Source organism: Delphinus delphis, chromosome 9, assembly GCF_949987515.2.
Source record: "Delphinus delphis chromosome 9, mDelDel1.2, whole genome shotgun sequence".
In the NCBI taxonomy this organism is placed as follows: Eukaryota; Metazoa; Chordata; class Mammalia; order Artiodactyla; family Delphinidae; genus Delphinus; species Delphinus delphis.
Window position 1 is genome coordinate 32830871 of NC_082691.1, and position 5788 is coordinate 32836658.

The window sequence follows — 5788 nt, forward strand, 5'->3', positions numbered from 1 at the left end:
AGAGGAGTCACTGATCACAGGCTTGGATAATGTAGCAGTATCAAATTGCTATTTCCAAAGGTTTACTCAATCAACTTTGGTATTTGTCTTATTGCAGACCTGTAACAAAGAGTTCATGGGCCAGTGTCAGTTCATCGACCACACTTTGAGTAGAACTGAGCTGATGGGAGCTAAGAAATACAGCACACTGTAGACAAGTAATAGCTCCCATTTGAATACTGCATTATAGCCTACAAGCATTGTCACATGTACTATCTCCTTATCAGTGTAACTTAAAATGAATAATATTATTCTCATTCTTCTGTCAAATCTCCCACAGCTAGGAAGTGGCAGGAGGGACTTGATGCCCGCAGTCCAATATGCTCTCTCATTTACAATTCCCAAAAAGCTACACAATACCTACGTACCTAAATTACATGTACTTGTTATTTCTTCTTCCCAGCTATTTGCTGTGGCAATTCAGTTCTGAGTGGATATATAGTCTCTTTTGATGACTCATTTTCTAAGTAGATTTGAATTGATTTTGTGATCCTATAAAAAGTGTTAGAGTCAGTTTTGTTCTCTAAATTTATTATTATCCTAACATACAATTAGGAAATTAAATTCACTATCACATGTATAAAATGTCACTTTATAAAAAATAAAATTTTTACTCATCTTTCTCAGTATACCTTAAATGTAATATATCCCACCACCATCATTTAAATGAATGAAAAATAGGGAGTTAAATCAGGTATCCTGGGATTACTATATTACTAGTAGCTTTATAGATTAACTTCTTTATTTCTATTTTTTGAGCCCCTCTTATTAAAGAGCATGAAAACTAAAATGCCCATAGGGCCCGGCAAGTAATATAAGGAGGAAAGTAGGTGGGGTGGGACTGTGGTGAATTGCCTAGGGCACAGTGTTTTAATAGGGCAGCTGCTAGCTCTTACCTTCAGTTCATTGTGACCATGCATGACTGTGAGCCCAGGGCCACTAGCTTTTCTAATTTTTTTTTTTTTTTTTTTTTTTTTTGCGGTACGCGGTCCTCTCACTGTTGTGGCCTCTCCCGCTGCGGAACACAGGCTCCGGACGCGCAGGCTCAGCGGCCATGGCTCACGGGCCCAGCCGCTCCGCGGCATGTGGGATCTTCCCAGACTGGGGCACGAACCCACGTCCCCTGCATCGGCAGGCGGACTCTCAACCACTGCGCCACCAGGGAAGCCCTCTTCTGATTTTTAAGAAGAGTTGGGTGTCTAGATTTTTATTAGTTTCTTTTTTTAATTTTAAAAGTTGGCAGCAAATTAAAGTATTTTGAAACACTGTGCAGCCCAATGAAGCCCAGCTGCAGGCGGACTGCCAGCTAATTACTGCTGGCTTGTGCAGAGATCGCTGGTGTTCAGCTGAAGGTTCTTAGCCACTCAGTGTCATTAGGAGGAAAGTGAGGTCATTGGTTTAAGAAAGATATTCAGTAAGAGGTGAGCAAAAGGTTTCCTGCTCAATTGTAACTTTGCCACAAAATATAGTCAACAGAGCACCCTAATGCTGATCACTCTGGTATGTATCCAATTAAATTTTTTTTTATTGAGGTGAAATATATCAATATGTAACATAAAATTTACCACTTTAACCATTTTTAAGTGTACAATCCGGTGACATTAAGTATTTTCAAAATGTGCAGCCCTCCATTTTCTAGAACTTTGCAACATCCCTAACAGAAACTCTGTGCTCATTAAACACTAACTCTCCATTCTCTTACCCTAATCTCTGGTAACATCTATTCTACTTTCTGTCTATACCAATTTTCCCATTCTATGTACGTCATGTAAGCGGAATCTACAATAATTATCCTTTGTGTCTGGCTTATTTTACTTGGCATGTTTTTAAGTTTCATCCATGTTGTAGCATGTATCAGAATTTGATTCCTTTTTAAGGCAGAATAATATTTCATTGTATGTATGTGTATATATATATGTATTTTATGCTTACATTCATATACACCATATTTTGTTTATCTATTGAACTGTTGACGGACATGAGTTGTTTCCACTTTTTGGCTATTGTGAATAATGCTGCAATGAATGACAAGTATCTGTTTAAGTCCCTGCTTTCAATCATTTTAAGTATGTAACTAGGAGTAGAATTACTGGATCATATGGTAATTCTATGTTTAAGTTTTTGAGGAGCTGACAAACTGTTTTACACTGTGGCTGCCCCATTTTACATTTCCACAAGCAGTGTACAAGGGTTCCACTTTCTCCACATCCTCACCAGTACTTGTTGTCTTCCATTTCTTGATAATAGCTATCTTAATGAATATGAAGTGGTATCTCAATGTGGGTTTGATTTGCATTTCCCTAACAACTAGTGATGTTGAGCATATTTTCATCTACTTCTTGGTCATTTATATATATTCTTTGGAGAAATGTCTATTCTGGTCCTTTGTTTTTGAATTGGATTATTTGTGGGTGTTGTGTTTTTTTTTGTAGGAGTTCTTTGCATGGTATCATTTAAAAATCGCTTTATTTATTTATTTTTCGGTACGCGGGCCTCTCACTGCTGCGGCCCCTCCCGTTGCGGAGCACAGGCTCCGGATGCGCAGGCTCAGCGGCCATGGCTCACGGGCCCAGCCGCTCCGCGGCATGTGGAATCCCCCTGGACTGGGGCACGAACCCGCGTCCCCTGCATCGGCAGGCGGACCCCCAACTACTGCGCCACCAGGGAAGCCCTAAAAATCGCTTTATTTTATGTAAAAAAAAAAAAAAGGAATGAGAATTTCAGGGTTAAGATGACAGCTTTAATACATCTATTTCATTTTTCTCCCACCTAAAACCTCTCCAGACCTACTGTAAATGGATGAAATATAGTCATAGACCCACAAGTGCAGGAAGGACAGGGAAAGAGAAAACAGTGAACTTAGTTTAGAAGCTGGAATGTGAGTAGATGAGTGGTAACTGAATGGGAAACTCAAGGCAGTGGAATTCTGAGCTGGTAGTGAGGAAAGCTGCTAAGATCCGTGAGGTACTAGGTGGTAACTGGCAGCACCAAGATGCCTCTGGATCTTGGCGTGAGTTGTGGAGGAGTGGGGGAGAGCTGTCTGAAAAGCTGGATTCTCTCACTCCATGCTGCTGGGTAACCGCCCTGCCCCACCCCAGTGGGAGGTTAGGGGTTAAAGGGTGGGTCTGCAGTAGGATCACTTTTGTTGATGAGTTCACAGTGTTGATGGTGTGTGGCTGAGACTAATGAGACAATGAAGAGGTACGTTCCTATAACTGATTCCACTGCAACCTGGTGCTTTTTGTTCAGCACCTGAGCAAGATCCTCACATACCAACATAGAGAAAAAGGACAAATCTGCCCCAGCTAAGGGGAATGCTTTTGTCAATCCATGCGTGCTCCTGTATATGTGAAATATCTCTGGGGGCATGTGTAAGAAGCTGGCAGCAGTGGATGCCTCTAGGTGGGGTGAATTTATGACTTGGGGCCTTGATGAGAGGGAGGTTTTTCAGTCTTTACCCTCTTGTGCATTGAATTTTGTACCATGTGCATCTGTTAATTATCCAGAAAGGGAATAAAATAAAATACCTTCCTCTAGCCCTAAAGTAATACATACCAAAAAGATGAGATAATTTAGAACTATCATTTGCTGTGTGGCTCAAGGTAAGTTTTCAATAAATATTTTTTAGTAAATGAATAAATTAGAGAAAAATATATCCCCATCCACATTCCTCAGAGGTTGGCATATACCTATATACTTGGTATATAGCTTTAAAATTTTTTTTCTCTCTCTCTCTATAGAAATGCATATGCTCCCATATATATATATATATATATATATATATATATATATATATGGGAGCATATGCATTTTAAACAAAAATGGCATCATGCAATGCATATTATTCTGCAATTTAAACTTTTCACTTACTCTTATATCTGGCCAAGTGAGAATATGTAGTAGCCCAGGATTTCATTGAGTAGGTGTGCTGCAATTTATTTAATATTCCCCTAATTAGTAGACCTCTTTTTGCTATTGTAAAGAATTTTTCAGTCGATGTTTTCCTCTTGCTCTGTGTCTTTGCAAATGCATGTAAATATTACTGGAGAATCATTTCATGGCAATAGATTCATCAGGCAAATGATATGCCAGTTTAAAATGCTCATAGCTTCTGCCAAATTGCCTTTTTAAAAGGTTACATCACTTTTTGTTGGTGTTTTTGAAAAATGCCATTAAAGATAAGTCAAATATTTTTCTATTTTATAATTTCTTAAGGGTTTCTTTCTTTCTGTCTTTTTTTTTTTTTTTTTTTTTAAGAATGAATGTTGAATTTTATCAAAAGCCTTTTTGGGAATCTATCAAGATGATCATATGATGTTTCTTTACTCTATTAATGAAAGGAGTTTTATCAATAGGTTTCTTAACATTTCATCATCTCTGCATTCTTGGAATAAACACTAGTTGTTTACAAGGTATTATTTTTAATAATCTGCTAAATTCATTTTGCTAAGGTTTAATTTTTATTCTTATGTGAAAATGTATTTTTCTTTTTTATGCTATCTTTGTCAAGCATTGCTATTGAGGTTATTATATCCTCCACATTTTTGTTTCTTGAAATAAGTTAACTAACTTAGGAACTATGCGTTTTTTCAGTTTTAGTAAACAGTCTTTGCCTTTAAGAGAATCTTGTCTTGGTATTTTTAGAGACACACGTCTTTAATAACCATTCAATGACTGTTGAGCTCTTCCTTTTTTCCCCTTTCCTTGAGCTAATTTTAGTAACACATAATTTCCTAAACTATAATCCATTTTATTGATAAAAATATTACTGGCCTGACGTTGCACATGACATGTTTTCTTACAATTTTTAATCCTTGGAACTGAAGTGATGTTCACATTCTCAGCACTAATTGTGTGTGTTTTCTGTTTCTTTTTCTGTCTTGCCAGAAATTTATGTCCTCGTTTATTGGTCTTTTTACAGAACCAAATCTTGGAATTATCTATTCTAGGGTTGTAGGATTTTTTTTCCTTTTTCCTGATTTTCCTTTTTTTTCCTTTTTCCTTTAATTTATGATTTTGGAAAAACAATTTTTCCCATTAAAAAATTTATATTTCTAGGGCTTCCCGGGTGGTGCAGTGGTTGAGAGTCCGCCTGCTAATGCAGGGGACGCGGGTTCGTACCCCGGTCTGGGAAGATCCCACATGCCGCGAAGCGGCTGGGCCCGTGAGCCATGGCCGCTGAGCCTGCGTGTCCAGAGCCTGTGCTCCGCAACGGGAGAGGCCACAGCAGTGAGAGGCCCGCGTACCAAAAAAAAAAAAAATTTATATTTCTAGCTTCTTAAGCTGGATGTTTGTTTTTAATTTTTCTTTGAAATAAAGGTTTTTAGGCTCTGAATATTTCTCTTAGAATGCTCCCAAACCTCTCTATTGCTAACTCAGTGCAGTATCATTTCTCAGACTGTACTGCTGGATCTTCCAGTAGCTTCTGGCACAGCTGATCACTCCTTCCTCCTTGAAATGTTTTCTTCTCTTGGCTTCTGGGCACCACCATGATTTCATCCTGTCACGCTGGCTGCTCCATCACAGTCTCCTTTGCTGGTTTCTTCTTTTCTCTTCTATGTCTTAGTGTTAGGGAGCCCCAGAGCCAGTCCTTGATTCTCTTTCCTTCTTTGTCTCTGTTGGTGACCGCTCTCAGCCTCATGGCTTTGCATACCATGTATGGCGCTTACAATGCTTGCATTTATTTCTTCATTCTAGTCTTCTGTGCTGCACTACAGATATACATATCAGTTAGCTCATCAGTATTGCC